Source organism: Parambassis ranga, chromosome 9 (assembly GCF_900634625.1).
Source record: "Parambassis ranga chromosome 9, fParRan2.1, whole genome shotgun sequence".
NCBI lineage: Eukaryota > Metazoa > Chordata > Actinopteri > Ambassidae > Parambassis > Parambassis ranga.
Window position 1 is genome coordinate 23,924,096 of NC_041030.1, and position 16,195 is coordinate 23,940,290.

Consider the following 16,195-nt stretch of genomic DNA (forward strand, 5'->3'; position numbering starts at 1 on the left):
AGCACCAAGTTCCTGGGTGTGCACATCACTGAGGACCTCTCCTGGACTAACAACACTGCATCCCTGACCAAGAAGGCACAGCAGCGCCTCTACTTCCTCCGCAAGCTCAAAAGAGCCAGAGCCCCTCCCTCCATCCTGTGCACCTTCTACAGAGGGGCTGTTGAGAGCATCCTGTCCAGCTGCATCACTGTGTGGTACGGAGCCTGCACCGCCACCTGCAGGAAGACGCTTCATCGCATAGTGAGAGCAGCTGAGAGGATCACCGGCGTCCCTCTCCCCTCCCTCCAAGACCTCTACGACAGCCGTCTCACCCGAAAGGCCCTCCGCATCACAGGAGACCCCACCCACCCTTCACACCGCTTCTTCAGTCTGCTGCCATCAGGAAAGAGACTGAAGCCTCCGGGCCAGGACCAGCAGACTGAGGGACAGCTTCATCCACCAGGCTGTCAGGAAGCTGAACTCTCTCCCTGCTGTGCCCCACTTTCTCCCCCTTCCCTGACACCACCCCCCACCCCCTACCCCTACCACCATCCCCTCACCCCTACCACCACCCAAGATAGGAACTCTTTGTACCAGCCACTTTACCAAAGGAACTCTGTGCACCAGTCACTTTTACCCTGTCATGTCACACCAGTCTCATATAAGCTGCTATAACTTAAACTATTCCTGGACTGTTACATTATGCCAACTGCACTGACTTGCACCATTGCATCTTTTGCACTCTCATACCAGTCTCAATAAGCTGTTATAAGTTAAACCATTCCTGTTTATATTATGCCAACTGCACTGACTTGCACTATACATCTTTTGCACTCTTACTGCATTGTGCCTTCATTATGTGCCTTGTATTTTGTGTGTGCCTCATTGTAGGTACATTTTTTTACACTTTATATTTATCTTTAGTTTTTAGTTACATGTTATATGTTGCGGAGTGAAGAGTAACGCAATTTCGATTCTCTGTATGTTCAGCACATATAGCAGAGTTGACAATAAAGCTGACTTGACTTGACTTAACTTAAAGACTACAAATATGGCTGCTTTGAATGCTTCTTGTGTCAGCCTGTCACCATGGTAACAGCCCTGCCTGCCTGCCTGTATCCACGACAACCTGAATGTTTATCAACTGCCCCTAACTGCAGCTCTCTCTGTCCCCTCCTAATGCATTTCCAATGTTTCCCATCCAGGGTGTCGTGTCCTCACAGGGTGGACCCCGCCTCTCACCCAAAGCTAGCTGGAAGGACCCAGCCCCCCGTGACCCTGCACTGCAGGACAAGCGGGTTAACAGAAGATGGATGGATGGACCCTCTAAACAACGTCTGTTTTTGTCCAAACCGAGGCCTTCAGACAGAAAACAAGAAGAGAAGCACGAGCTGAAACCCTAACTGAGGGCGGCAGTCCTCCAGAAGCAGCAGACAGGTGTGTAGGACTCTGCCTCCTGGCCTCGACCCTGGGTTGTCAGGTTGGTCTAATAAACTTGGCTATGTTGCTAAAAATCAGACCTGCACCACCCTGGGTGGGATGGATGCCGTCTCTCCTAATAAGGCCAGGTTTCCCCCAGAAAGTTTCCCAGTTATCTATAAAGGCCACGTTGTGTTCTGGACACCACCATGACAGCCAGCGACGGAGCGAGGACATGCAGCTAAACATGTCATCACTGGTCAGATTCGGGAGGGGACCAGAGAACGCTACGGAGTCCCACATGGTTTTAGCCAAATTACACACCGACTCAATATTAACCTTAGTGACCTCTGACTGGTGAAGTCGGGCGTCATTGACACCGAAGTGAATTATAATCCTACTGTATTCATGCTGATCTCTCGCCTCATCACCCTCTATGTCGCCCGCTCTGCCCCCCGGGACAGTCCACAGTCAGAGACCTCTCCCCGACCCGAAGGCGCAGGGACCCTCTCACATACTGGGGAAAACTCCAACACATGGCAGCTAAGCCGTGGGGCTAGAAGCCCACACCAGCCCGCCGCCTCCCACCGAGGGCAACTCCAGAACAGAAGAGAGTCCAACCCCTCTCAGAAAAGAAGGGACTAAACCGGGTTTATTCACATTTGCTTAGTCAGATTATGTAATGTTCCTTCAGCAGTTGGAGGAGCACGGACATTTGTTTGAAAGTTTGAAAGAAAGTGTTCCCATGTAAATGTGCAGCTGAGTGTGTCTTAAACTGAACGAAAGGTTCAGAGGGTTAGGTGAGTGGTGTAGTGGGACTGGGTTCAGGTCCTGTGGCTGCCTGTGTTCTTTCTTTTCTAGTGAAAGGTTCACTGAGGGGAGGTCCAGACGCCTGAGTGAGTGGCTCTGTTGGTTAAGGAAGTGCTTTGTGCCCTTGAAGAGCGAAGGCAGAAGATCCGAAGTCCAGAAGGGCCGGCGGAGAGAAGAAGGGGGGCGTCCTGGCCCATCATTATTACTAACAATATGGGATTGCTGTAGTGGCACCGTAACGCAACCACAGACAAATCATAAGACTGTACTGTAGGAGCTCGTTCAGCAACAGACTCCGACTCCCACGATGCACCACTGAGAGACACAGGAAGTCATTCCTGCCCGTCAGTCAAACCGCTGAACTCTGAACTGTAACAGTCACTCAGACACTGTACATTCATACTGGAACATTCATGTCCTGCTCTTCACTGTGTAAAGGTTTATACAGAGTAAATATGTGTCTTCTTCTTTAGATACAACTCAGGATTTAAATGCTGTCTAGGTATTTAGATATTTGTTATATATTTCTATTTATCTTTGATTTCTATTTGTAACAGAATGAATTTCCTGTCGGGGATAAATAAAGGAGTTCTGATTCTGATTCTGGTTCTGATAGAAGCACTGTCTGAACCTATCCTGGATTCCTGGGTGCAGTAAGTAGCGACTAGCCGGCTAGCTGGAATACAAGTCCACAAACAGCTGCTGTGTGTGAACAGAGCTACGTCATACACGGACACTGCTGCTATTTGCAGGACTACCTGATCCGCTAATATAATCAAACAGTTCAAACCTAAAGACTACGTAAATAATGTTCATGTCTGCTCTTGTTCTCAGTCCTAAGAAACTGTCGGCTCCTACTGGTCAGCATGGGGAATGACCACAGCTCTGTATTTATATATTGTTTATATGTATAAAAATGAATAGTGTGATTGATGAAGCCAAACAAAAACAACATCCTGTGGACATTTGACTAAACAAATAAATAAAAAATATAAAAAGGTTCAGGTTCAGGTTCAGGTTTTCATGTTTAAAGGAACGGTGAGAAGGACAGTAGGTGGCGGTAATGCACCTGAAATGTTGGTTGTCACTCGCTGTTGAACAGAAGAAGAAGAAGTTCAGGAAGTGATAAGTTGGCTGCATGTCAGCGCCATTTTGGAGACAACCTGAAGCAGGTGTGGAAGTTCAGCTGCTTGGTCTAATGTACTGGTGGTGTAACGGCAGCTAGCCAGTATCACTGCACGTCACCACCAGCTCTGGTGTAACATCCACCGAAAGATTAGAGAAAGGGCCCTGGTTTGACTGAAGGAGAAGAGAGAAGGCCTAGATTCACAGAAAGGCCTGGAAGCAGAGGCAGCGGCCTGCTGCTGGCGGGCACATGGCGCACAGCGAGGAGCTGCAGCAGGTGCTGTTGGCTTGTTTGAGTTTACAGTGAAGATGAAGACAAAAGTTGATGAATGTTGTTTTGTCTTTAGAAGCCAGAGCAAGTGCTTCCACCCTGTGAATGGCTGCAGATCATCTGGACTTCATTACAGAGTCGCTGAGATCAAAGGGAAGCATTATTGTCTGTGTTCAACAATAAGTGTTAAATTTAAACGCCTCATAAATATAAGTGTGAAGTCAATGCTTCCAAACTAACAAAGTTTGTCTCCATCTAGTGTTGAACAGGAGAAATGCGCCATTTCCAGAGACACAGCTGAAAGCAGTGATAATCAGAGCACATGGCGCTCAGGAGCAACGCACAGACTGCAGAGGATCCAGGCTTTCTGAGGACGAGCACTGAATTTACAATGAAGTCATGAAGTGTGTTTTTTTTAAAGTTGAATTTAGTTGTAAATTGTGTCATCACGTCTGATTTTCCCTCTTCAGGCCTTGAAGGCCTTCCTTGGTGCTTTCTGGGAGACGTTGCAGTGGATTGAACTCGACAAGGTGAGTGGATGTTTCCTGGCTGCTTCACTGCTGATGGTAGGACACACCAACCTGAAGACTCTGCTGTTTTTCATCTGCTGTCCTGTGAAGAGGTCCCTGACTGCAGCATGGCCTGCCTGGCAGATAAAGCATGTTCTTTGGCAGATGATTAGTGCTCAGACAAAAGTCGGATCTTGCGAGGAGGAACAGTGGCAACGTCGGGCGTGTTGGCCTGGTCCTCAACTGCGAGTACTTCCGAGGCCTACAGCTACATCTGCACCATCAGCGTTTGGTTTTACTCGTGTTGCCCTCATGTCTGCAGTGTTTTAACTCTGCTTTGCAGATCATGTGTTATATTTGTTGTTAAACATGGTCCATCTTGTCCTCCTCAGCTGACGACCACATCACAGCACCAGCGCCTCCAGTGCCTCTGCCTGCACCTGGTCATCCACCAGCCAGGCCCCGCCTGTGGTCTGAGGAGACGTCTTCATGTCCCGCTGTGTCAGGTTATCGGTTTTCTTGTTATTTCTGTATGGCATGGGTTTTTCACCTCAGATTTTCTCCCCTCACGCAGGCTACCACTAGTGTAGTGATAAAAATTATATTATTCATAGTATAATTAAATAAATTAACATAGTTGTTGCATTAATAAATTAAATAAATGTAGTGTTCGTAGTGGAAAGGTGCGACAAAGAAATTAGGTTAACCTAAATGTTAGGATTATGTCAGTAGATAACTAAAATAGGCTTAATAATAAAATAGATGTTTAAATAGAGCGGCTAGTCAGGGTCGCTAACAATAATAACTATAATATATAGATTTATATTTATAATATAAAATTAGTAGTAGAGCGTTAAGGTAGGATTAAGTAAGATTAAATTAGTGTTTAGTGACGACAGGTGTGTAGGAGGTTGTGGTTGTTGTTTAGGAGGTGTGTGGATGCCGGCATCTGGTTAGTGTTGTTGTTGTTGTTGTGGTGGTTCTGTGTTGTGGGTTTGTTGTGTCTTACCATGTGCTGCTGTGGTATTGGTGGTTATGTGGATTGGGTTTGATTGATGAAGATTTTTTTTGTTGACTATGAATAGGCAACACCCAAAGGGGTGCCTTGACCAGTTTTGAAGCAATGACATAAAAATGTTGACAGCAAAGGACACGACGTGGACAGAAAATAAGAAAAGAAATGAATCAACTTTGCAGTGAATGGAACAGCTCATGACTCCTTTGAATGGAAGAAGCATTGTGAGGATCTCTGAAGAGTTGAAGACAACAAGAAGAAATGATCAATGCTTTCATCAACTGTGTCAGAACCTGGACAAACCTTCTGGATCATACACTCAGTGTGTGCCACGTCAACATGACGACGAGCAGCGTCACAGCAATGTTCCAATCAATCAGCAATTGTTGTGGAAACTTGAAGTCCATTTCTGAGGAGATGGCGAACGCCCATTTAAAAAGTATTGTTATTATCCTGCTATAGTGGAGCATTGTCTGTCAGTATGATGTCTGCATACAGCTAAACTGTAACAGACAGAATGAAAAGTCTGTCAGCTGGAGCTCAGCTTTAGAAAGAGAGGAGACAGAGGCAGAGAGGAAGAGAGGTGAGAAAGATGAGAGAAGAAGTACTGTAGCTGCATTAGAAACGTGAATCTCAATCACAGCTATTAAATAAATAAAGGTGTATATAATTTAAATAATTTTTAATTCCCATAGCCAGATAGATAAGTGAGGAGTGACAGCCAGAAAATACAGAGAGAAAGCAAACAGGGAAATGAAGAGTGCTGTAACTTTGAATCTTCATCATGGATTTCTGACAGGCAGACTTGTTTGTCCATAATTTGAATGAGTACTATCGGTACATGTATTTATTTATTTTTATTTACCTGTGTTCATTAAACAGGGTCCAAAGTCAGTTTAGGATGATATGTGATTATTAAGCCCATATTTCCTAGAGATCTATTTTTGGACCTCAGTATTTCTAAAACTTTGGCTACAGCCCTGCGAGGCCGTCAGGTAAACAGTAGATGTAGCTGCAGATGATGAGAGAAGATGAAAAGAACTTCTGCATTAAGACAGGTGTCAAGTTAAGGCCTGATCGATAAAATATATGGACAGCATTTAAAAAACAAACTGCTGTGTGATGTGTGATGCGGTGCACCTAACTTTTGTGCCGGTGCACCCAAGAAAAAAAGGTTAGGCGCACCGGTGCAACCAGTGCAAAAAGTTAGTCTAGAGCCCTGAATAAGCAAACGAATGATAGTGTAGGAGAGGTAGGAGTTAAATTAAACCATTAGGCGTTGTGACAGGAAGCATATAAACTAGGACAATGTAGGAGAGGAAGGAGTTAAATAAAACTATTAGGTGTTGTGATGGGAAGCATATAAAATAGGACAATGTAGGGCAGAATAATCAAACACAAGTAATAATAGAGGATCGTAGGACTCAGATAATTTAGCTGTAGTTTTGCTAAACACTTGTCGTTATCTAGCCAAAAATCCAATAAAATGTGAAGTAATTAAGTAGCCGTTTAAAGTCTGGGCTTCGTTACCACGTGCTAGCAGCATAGTAAGAAAAGGACGTCAGGAGAACATGGCCTAGACCTTATTTACTAGTAGATCAAATTTATAATGTATATAACTTTAATGGCTAAGTAGGGTAGGAGAGAGTTAGTAGTTATTATAAGTAACATTAGGGATTCAGATGTTATGTTAGCTGGTAGCTAGTGGTTGTAGGAGCTCTTGGTGCTGGGCATTTGGTTTGTTGTGATGGTTGTAGGTGGGTTGTTGACGATGGGCTAGTTGTCGGTCTTGGGGAGTTTGGTGTAAAATGCCCAGAGTAGTTGTTTAGTGTAGTAATAAATAGGACAGGATACCAGGCAAACTAGTCAAAGCGGTAGTGTAGAGGCTGGAATTAATGGCCCAAACCTGGCGTCCTAAAAGTGAAGTTTATATGTTGCGTATATCACCTTTAATGGTGGCAAAACGAGGTTCATTAAGTAGCATGTGCGTCATTAGTGTTTTAACAGAGCGTAACAAAAAAAGTCATTTAGGTCAATTTGGAGAATCTTCATCATCAACAATAAGAGTAGTTGATATAAGTGAGACAAATTAAAGTGTCGGTGTCTAAACCAGGCAGAAAATGAAATAGAATGTGTCAGAGGAGAGGTGAAGTGTCAGTGTTCCCTTTAACTGTAAATATGTCAAGTAGTTGTAGCGTACAAAAGTAAATTCTTAGAACAAACTATGCTTCCTAAAAAAGGTGTGGCTGTAGAGCTCGTAAAGAAAGTGTAATTCAAACTTAGGACGAGCTGGTAGCCGAAAGTGTAGGGTCACTTTTCACTTTGATGTAGGCAGCAGGTAGCACAGCCACCATGGGTGCTTTTTATCATGGGCTTTGGAGGTTCCTGTCTGAGCACTGGAGGGCTTTAACAGAACAGTGGGTTGTTGGAGGAAATATGAGTACGTTCATGGCTGTTTTCATCTTCACAGAACCGCTGATGTTGTCACCTGGAAGGCCGGATTTCTGCGAGGAAGGTAATGTGTCTGCAACTGTTCTCTACACATGCTTCCAGTGAAGACGCTTGCTTACCACTCTGACTTTATTGTTCCACAGACCTACTGAGTGGACACCTGGATGTCTGCAAGTGAGGTAATATGTCTGCAACTGAATAAATCCTGCCAGTGAAGACACTTACAATGCTGCTGTGTTTTTTTGCTTTGCAGGAGCAGAGATTCGTCACCTGGAAGGCTGGATTTCTGCAAGCAAGGTAGTGTGTTTGCAAGTCATCATAACACATGCTTTCTGTGAAGATGCTTGCTTACCACTGTGTTTTATTATGGTTTTAGCTGCACAGGACCACTGATTCGTCATCTGAGAGGTGGAATTCCTGTGAGTATGGTAGTATATTTGCAACTCATGTTAACACATCCTTCCAGTGAAGACGCTTGCTTACCACGCTGATTTTTGTTGTTTAGCAGAACCGCTGAGTGGACACCTGGACTTCTGCAAGTGAGGTAATATGTCTACAACCTGTTCACACATCCTGGCAGTGAAGACACTTACCATGCTGCTTTTTTTTTTTTTTTTGGCTTCGCAGGACCACTGATTTGTCGCCTCGAAGGCTGGATTTCTGTGAGTAAGGTAGTGTGTTTGGAAGTTATGTTAACACGTTCTTTCAGTGAACATTATTCCTTACCACTTTTGTCTTCACAGGACCACTGATTCATCACACTGATGGGTGGATTTCTGCCGGTGAGGTGATGTGTCTGCAACTCATCGTAGTACATCCTATCAGTGAAGATGGGTGCTGCTGTGTGACTTTAGAAGCCTGGATGTGTAAGTATTCAGTCTGCAAGTCATGGTAACGCATCCTACCTGAGTAATTTACTTACAATATTTGCTTTGTGACCGTTTTATCCCCCGTAGGCCTCGAAGAAATGCTGAAGGACTCGGTGGCCTCTGCAGTTCAACCAGGTGCGATGAACTCCGCGTCACAGATTGTCACCAATGGCAATTAACCAAAGGAAGGTTACTATCTTAATCTCTCAGACCACACCAACAGTCTATTGCAGATGTGGAGGTACTGTAAAACCTTTTGAAACTGTAGGTGTTTAATGGTTTTCTGGTATGTTTTTTTTTTTTGTCAAAGGACTCGTTTTAGGTTTGGCCGAACACTCAAACAGTGTTTTGCCCTGTCTCCAGAACCCCAATGGACAGGATTGTTAATGACTCTCTGTGTTGGAAATCTCACCAGGAATTTGGCTCTGGATGGATTCGGCGTGCACCAACGTGCCCTGACTGTTTGACTGACTGAGGGTGTGGGTGGTATTGTGTTGTGCAATGTAGGGTCAAGGTTGTGGATATTGTAGCTTAGATCGTAGAATGCCGGCATGTTGTTAGTTGGAGTTGAGCTTGTGGATTAGTTGATTAGTTTTGTGGTGGTTGAGGTGTGGTTTTTCGGTGACTTGACTGGGACTGAGAGCAACCAACCAACCAAAAAACAACCAAAAAAGGAGCAAGGAATGCCAAATGTGTCGCACAACAGGCACCAAGGATTTCTCAATGTAACCATTGTGTGGAAACGGTGACAGCAAGGAGACATTGTGGACAAATGAAATACAAACATACTCAAACACGGTGTTGGAACAGAGCAGCACATGACTGCTAAAGTAAAGAGCAAGGATGGAAAACGCAGTTGTAACTACAAACGAGCAATGCTATCAGCAAACGCATCCAAACCTGAATCAAAGCTGTGGACAACAGGGAAATAATTTCAAAACAACAATGAAGGTGTCACAGCAATGTTTCAATCAAGTAGTTGCACAAGGGAATTGTGGAAATGCAAGTACGGGTTCTGTGACCAACATGATATTCAAATGTGCTGGGGTGCTGGGTTTTGGAATCTCAGCACTTTCAGAACGGTCCCTTTATACCAATGATGGGGTGGGAAATGTGGGAAATGAATGTAATGTGTGTCATGGTGTGGAAAATTGCTGCTGGGTTGTCAACAAAGGTTTTGTGCTGCCTTTCACCTGGACAGGTGAGGGTGGGGGAGCTCACTGCTTGAAAAGGACAAACATCCTTTTCTGGTCCCACCCCTTGCGTTTTGTGGCGTCATTGCATCGCATGGTCATGTCATTCCAGAAACCTGTGCTTTTTCTCTTTGTTTCTGTTTATCTGTCAGGTACCCACTGCCACCCCAACTCCACCTAACACTGGGGTGGTGGGGGGTGGAGCAAAGACCAGAATCTGAGCTGGGGGACAAAAGTTGACCTGCTTGTTTTTTGTCAATAAATGTGTATTCCTGCTTTGCTAACCCCCTAACCATTTAATCCCGATTGTCATTATCATGTTAACCTTGTTTAATAATGTTCTTCCGTACCAGAGGGGTGGTCTTGACATGGACAGTTTTGGCCAGACTTGTGTCACCACAAACCCAAACATGCTTTTTGTAATGGATCCGTTTCAGTCAATACAGCCGTGTCCAGAATTTGCCTTTGCAGAAATGAGCGTGATGTGATCGTTAATTGGGGCACGCTGTTAGAAGGAATGGTAAGTGGAGCTTGCAAGCGAAGTGTATTTTTAAATGCTGTGTATGTTGAGGTGGTGATTCCTGACACTGACAGTTTGTCTCTTGTCTTCCAGATGGTCCGGTGACGTCACTCGCCGGCCTCGCTGTGTTCCAGTCTGTGACCTTTTGTTTATTTTTATCAATGCCATGTTGTGAAATGACTGAATAAAAGTGATTGATGGAAGTTTTTGTAGTTTGCTCATATTTGTGAGTTTGGAACATCGGAATGTGCTTTGATAAAGACAGATTTGATGTTTAAACGATTGCATGTGTTATACTTTTGTGTGTTTTACACAGGGACTGGAGGATCTGGAGTGGGCGGTTGTGTCCTGCCAAACAGTGCCCTGGTTTCCCCTTAATGTCAAAGCCTTGCTATTGTAGTCAATTAATTGTCCCACACAATGTTGTGTGTTTGTTTATAGTTGAGTGAGTGATATTGTTGTGATAAGGTGGCTTTAAAAAGTACAAGCAAGATGTGTCATTAAAGGTTGTACACACAGTTTGAGTGTGTGAATCATGCCATGAAGTTACAGTCATTATATACAATCTGTATTTGAAAAAATCTATGCCATTGCTCGTCATAACAGTCATGTCACTGGGTGCAGTCCAGCCACGCTGACGTCTCCAAAATGGTAAATGTTTGAAATGAATTGCGTATTCATCAGTTAATTACATGACGTATTGCCTGCCATAGAAGGCCAAACACTTGAACACTTGGTGAATCCTTTGAAAGATGTTATTCCAAAGAGGTACGACGCTGAAGCTGATTTTGTTTTACTGTGTCCGCAGGCCTGCGTGTCGTCGGATGTCAATGCAGAACTGCAGTCTGGACCTGTGAGACGGCTAGAGTTGTCCTGGCTTCCCGTCAGCAGGAGGGGTTCTGGTAAAGGTTGTTGAAGCTATTATTGGTTTTATTGAGGTAATGTCATTAGTGGCATCGATGTAATCATGTAGAATGTTATTTGTGTAGCATGTTGTGCATGAAAAGTTGTGTGAAATTGTTTTAAAGAAACCCAGAGCCTCACCCCCAGATAGAAAGTCCCTTTTAATATGAAGGAACCTTCACACTCTCTTGGTCTCTTGGTCATCGAGCGCTGTAGGCTGAACCGGCATGCTAGCATGCTTTGCAGTGTAGAAGATGGAGTGTTTTTGGGTGATGTGAAAGGAAAGTTTTCAGAGTTGTATCTTGTGCAAGACATATTGTTGTGCTTTACTTTGCCAGATGAATTAGTTCTTCTCGGTGTAAGGGTGTTGTAGGCTAGTTTGTATGTACTCAGTTTGCCACTGTAGCCTCGCAGGAATGCCGTCATGTGGTAGAAGTATGTTGATGAAGATTCTCAGTCATCCAGGTCATCATACGTAGAGAAGATTGAAGCAAGGCGTCTGAACTTGTAGAGTTTTCTAGAAGACGTTTCGCTGCTCATCCAAGCAGCTTCATCAGTTCTGACTGTTTGGTGGGAAACATGGTTTATATGTGGTTACAGACCTCAGTGGGTGGGTCTGGGTAAAACTTTAAAAAACTTACAACAACCACTCCACAGAAGAATGGCTCAGCACAGGAGAGCCACCTCTTCAGGACAAGACTCAGCTGTTCACCTCCACCTCAAAGACAAAGGACACTCCTTTGAGGACAACAATGTCCACATTTTAGACAGGGAGGAAAGGTGGTATGAAAGAGGAGTCAGGAAGCATCTATGTTAAGCTGGAAAAACCTTCCCTTAACAGAGGTGGTGGCCTCAGACATCATCTTTCTACCACATACAATGCAGTGATTCCATCCATTCCCAGGAAGTTTGCACAGACTCACAGTAAGAACAAAGGGCTGTCAACCAGTCCCCCTCCGGCAGTTTCATAGTCGTTAGCCAGTCGTTAGACACACCTGGCCCAGTCAGCCAGAACATCACAGGTAAGTATGGAAACATTTAGTGCTATTGTTTGTAAGTTTTTTAAGTTTTACCCAGACCCACCCACTGAGGTCTGTAACCACATATAAACCATGTTTCCCCACCAAACAGTTAGAACTGATGAAGCTGCTTGGATGAGCAGCGAAACGTCTTCTAGAAAACTCTACAAGTCCAGACGCCTTGCTTCAATCTTCTCTATGTGGTAGAAGTACATCAGATAAGTTGGACACTGCACGTGTTTTGCATGAAAGTAGCATTGATAATTTTACGAATGTTGTTTGTTTGGAGTGTGTATGCTTGTCTGTACAGAGGCATGTAGCAATTATAGGCCAATCCTAATCCAAAATTCCTAAAGTTAACTTAAGTCTGAGTAGTATTGGGGCTTCTTTGGTGTACTGGTGGCACCAGGGAACAGACTGTAGCCAGAAGCAGGGTCAGTTGCTCTCTTAATGCAGTATTTCCTTGCAGATTAATGAGTTGAAGGTGCAGGTGTCCGTTCATGTGTCCACTTGAACATCTGAGCCAGCTCTGGTGAAAATTCTTGGACTTGTCCGATGTGGACTTGTCCGATGAGGAAAGGATTCTGGATTAGGAGGAGGAGCAGCTGCCAGATGCAGAAAGTGTTGAACTTTTTTGGGAAGTTTCCAATCAGCTTGTAGTTTTGGGAAGTACTCACATTCTCCCTGAAGATTTTCTCTGAAAAGGCCCAGCTTCCTTTTGAAAGAGCGAACACCGACTGCAGCTTTAAATGAAGCTCATTAAGATGTGACGTAATGTCCATCAAAAAGGCAACCATTTTTGTCTTGTGCTCATCGTGCATTGTTGCTCAAGTAGCAGGTCATTGGCATTTTCCTCAACATGTTCCAGGAGTTCTCTCAGGAGGCGATGCTACTCCTTTGGTGTGCTTCAGGTGCTCACAGAGGTCCTTCTTATCTGGACAGACATGGTGAACAGCTGCATCAAGCTGTGCCAGTACATAACCTGCTTATATTTCAGATTTGTGGGTTTCTGTCGAAGCTGCCATTGGAATGTGTAATGTATGCCTGGTGAGTCTGGATGTGTCATATTGGGCTTGCAGTATCGTCAGCTTAGACTTCAGGGGAAAACACCACGGGTCTCATTTGATGTCACCTTGCTGTTGAGTCACACACAGGTGTGTTGAGCTGCATCCCTACCTCAGAAGCCACAGAGATGGTAGGAAGATGTCTCAGACAAGACGGCACACTGAAGGAACGAACCAACGTCATGCCGGACCACAGCCGTGACCTGCCGGACCTCTGCCTGAACAGCACTTGCTTCCAGTACAATGGGATCACCTATGTCTCCAATTGTGGCTAATCTGTACATGGAAGAAGTGGAGAGAAGAGTTCCTGTTGATATCTGGGTCAAAGCCAAGACCCGTGAATCGGAACGGTTCACAGAACACATCAACTCAGTGGACGTCAACATGAAGGTCACAATCTGGCTTCAATCTGTCCTTTTTTTCTCCAAACTTTTGCACCTTGAGTCCTGAATGAAAGGCAAGCTTGACTTTGTATGTTGGCTCAGGCTTATAAGCTTGGACACAGCGCTCCTTAGCTATGAACCGTTGCGGATGGAGGGTATCGGTGAGTTGTCATGTCTGCAGTCTTGCTAATGTTGAAGCAATGTAAAGACATCTTGGAACATCTGTGCAGGTGTTTTGAGTTGAGTGGATGATCAGAATGACAGTCAGCTGAAAACAGTGTTTCACAGCCTGCGGTCATGCGCTTTGCTGTTTTGTGGGTTTTTGTTTGTGCAGCGTTGCATGTTTTTATAAAAGTGCATTGTGTTGTGTGTCCTGTTCTGTTCTTGCATCCCGATTGGTTGATAATGGTCTATGAGGGATCACTGTAGTCTAATTTTGTTCGTAAAATGTGTGTGTGTATGTAAGGGGGTGTTTCTTGTCGCTGTTGGTCAGGGGTTGTGGCTCTGGGTGTGTGAAGTGCTTTGAGACAGTTGAGATTGTGAGACGTGCTGAAATAGAATTAAACTGAATGTGTTTTTTTATGTAGGCTAAGGAGAAGGAGATGACGGAGCGTCACAGTGGTGTCAGCCTAACAGAAATGGTGGAAATGTAAGCAAGACTGCAGGTATGTTTTTTTCTGTATGTTGTGTAGTCGGACAGTATTAGAAGTCTTAAAGTTTATGTGTCGTTTTGTTTTTTGATGGTTTGTCCTGGTGTGTGTGTGTTGTCTTGCCAGTTAGTGCTCAGTAGTTAGAGATATTGATTGTACATGAGTGTCTTACTTTGAACCACTTTGTCCTTTGAGCGGGTCAGTACTACTTGCTCGTGTGCAGATATAGTCCATATTTTTCCAGGTCAAATTCAGTGAGTAATGTTAGAACAAAACGAGTCAGTACATAAATGTAAGTACACTGTAAAAAACGTTATTCATTTTCAAGGCAAAAAAATGAAGGCAACATTTTCCACTTTGTTAGTTTAGTGAACGTCTTGGAATTTGAAGTTGGTAAAAATCAGTATTTTCTATTTTAGAGTCTACAAGAAAAGCAAAACATTTAAGTTTAACCAAACTGAAAGAGTAGCATTTTGACCACATCATACTGATTTAAAATAAGTAACATTTAAATAAAAAACTAAAATTTTCTGATTTAAATGAGGCTAATTCGTGTGTTCTCGTGAATTTTGACAAATTATTTATGCGATCCACTTCAAAACATTAGTTAGCATGGCTCTAACTTTAAGAAAGGAGGAAAGAGAGGTAATAGTTTCCAGCGTTTATTACTGTAACAGTTTCCATATACATACAACAGATCCATGCTCAGGACGATGCTCTCCACAGACAGACCTGCATTTTCCTCTTGGACACTGGTCTCCATTTGTCTTTGTGACATAAACAGAAAAATAATCGGCAACAGAGAACAATGTTCCCACACACACACACACACACCTTTACAAATATGTAGCCTTTACATATTTACGCATTTTTATGATGCCACGCTGCACAGGGAGAGACACGCTGACATATATGATGTTGTCATCTTTTGCGAACATGCAGGGACGACAGTGACTACAAACCCAGCGTCACTTTTAACTGATATGTGAACCAGGACGAGAGGCAGGGCTGCTAGCGTTTGCTAGCTGTACAGAGGCTAACATTTCAAACGAGTGACTTGAGACAGAACACTGACCGACGCTAACGTTACTTTAGAGTCAACTTGCAGCAGTTCAAACATCTCTGCTTCCACGGTCGGTGTAAATGTTCTGTTAGCTCTACTTTGACATTACTCTGCCTTCAAAGTGCAGCTATGACCGACACTCTATCTGTTGTTGTTTTTAAACGTAACATTACTGGATGAATCCTGACTTTCAGCCAGGTAAATAGCTACATGTGCTGCGTGTTGTATGTAGCCCTCAGACACTCCACAGAGACCCCAACAGATGGCGCTGCTCTGGTGTAGGTGACAGTGAGGAACGGTGCCGTTGTTCTGCTGCGGGTGGGCGGGTCCTGACGTTTTTGGATATAGACAATTACATTGAGTTCTGTAGAAGTAATTTATTATTGACGTTCAGTCAAATCTGTTTTAATATTAAGCTGCCAAAACATTGACACTTTTTACTTATGTGCAAATTAAATAAATTAAAAAAGAAAGGGTAATGAACTTACACACTACTAACATAGTGTGTAGAGGCTGACGTGGCCTCAGCACAGGACATGTTTTAGCATAGCTGAGCTGCTGTAATGTTACTGTTGCTGTTAGACGTGCTTTGAGGTAGCTGACACTGTTAGCAGTATTTAAATAGCAATATTAAAATAGTGGAAATGAGCTGAATGTGTTTTTTGTGTAGGTCCTGGAGCAGAAGATGATCCAGCTGAATGAAGTGTAGAGTGAATCAGCAGTGACGCAGGTATGTGCGGTTTGAGTATGTTGTGTAACAGAGTAGAAATGTCGTCCTGAAGTCCCACAGTTAATGTGTCGTTGTTGTGTTTATGCCACAGGCCCTGTGTGTGATGATAACAGAAGCTCGACAGCCAGTGTCAGGACACACAGCAGCTGACCCTCAGGTCATGGTTTGTCAGTGTCAGTGTGTTGTGTTGCTAAATATTTCCCATTCACAAATAGTTTGTGA

At 43.9% G+C, this 16,195-nt stretch overlaps 2 long non-coding RNA genes across 5 annotated transcripts; both read left to right on the top strand.

The window, feature by feature from the left end:
• The first annotated feature begins 3,322 nt into the window (after positions 1-3,322).
• Positions 3,323-7,759, top strand: LOC114441911 (uncharacterized). 4 transcript variants are annotated; one of them, XR_003671296.1, is made up of 6 exons: positions 3,323-3,610; positions 3,681-4,008; positions 4,075-4,134; positions 4,506-4,619; positions 7,599-7,643; positions 7,723-7,759. It is a non-coding gene; the product is annotated as an uncharacterized LOC114441911 (long non-coding RNA). The 4 variants fall into 4 exon arrangements; XR_003671297.1 differs by lacking the exon at positions 7,723-7,759 and adding an exon at positions 4,225-4,427 and having other exon boundaries at positions 7,599-7,683; XR_003671295.1 differs by lacking the exon at positions 7,723-7,759 and having other exon boundaries at positions 7,599-7,683.
• Positions 7,760-7,953: 194 nt separating this feature from the next.
• LOC114441910 (uncharacterized) lies at positions 7,954-15,974 on the top strand. Its single transcript, XR_003671293.1, has 8 exons — positions 7,954-7,998; positions 8,085-8,123; positions 8,207-8,241; positions 8,323-8,445; positions 8,536-8,689; positions 10,970-11,069; positions 14,118-14,195; positions 15,914-15,974. It is a non-coding gene; the product is annotated as an uncharacterized LOC114441910 (long non-coding RNA).
• The last annotated feature ends 221 nt before the right edge of the window (positions 15,975-16,195 follow it).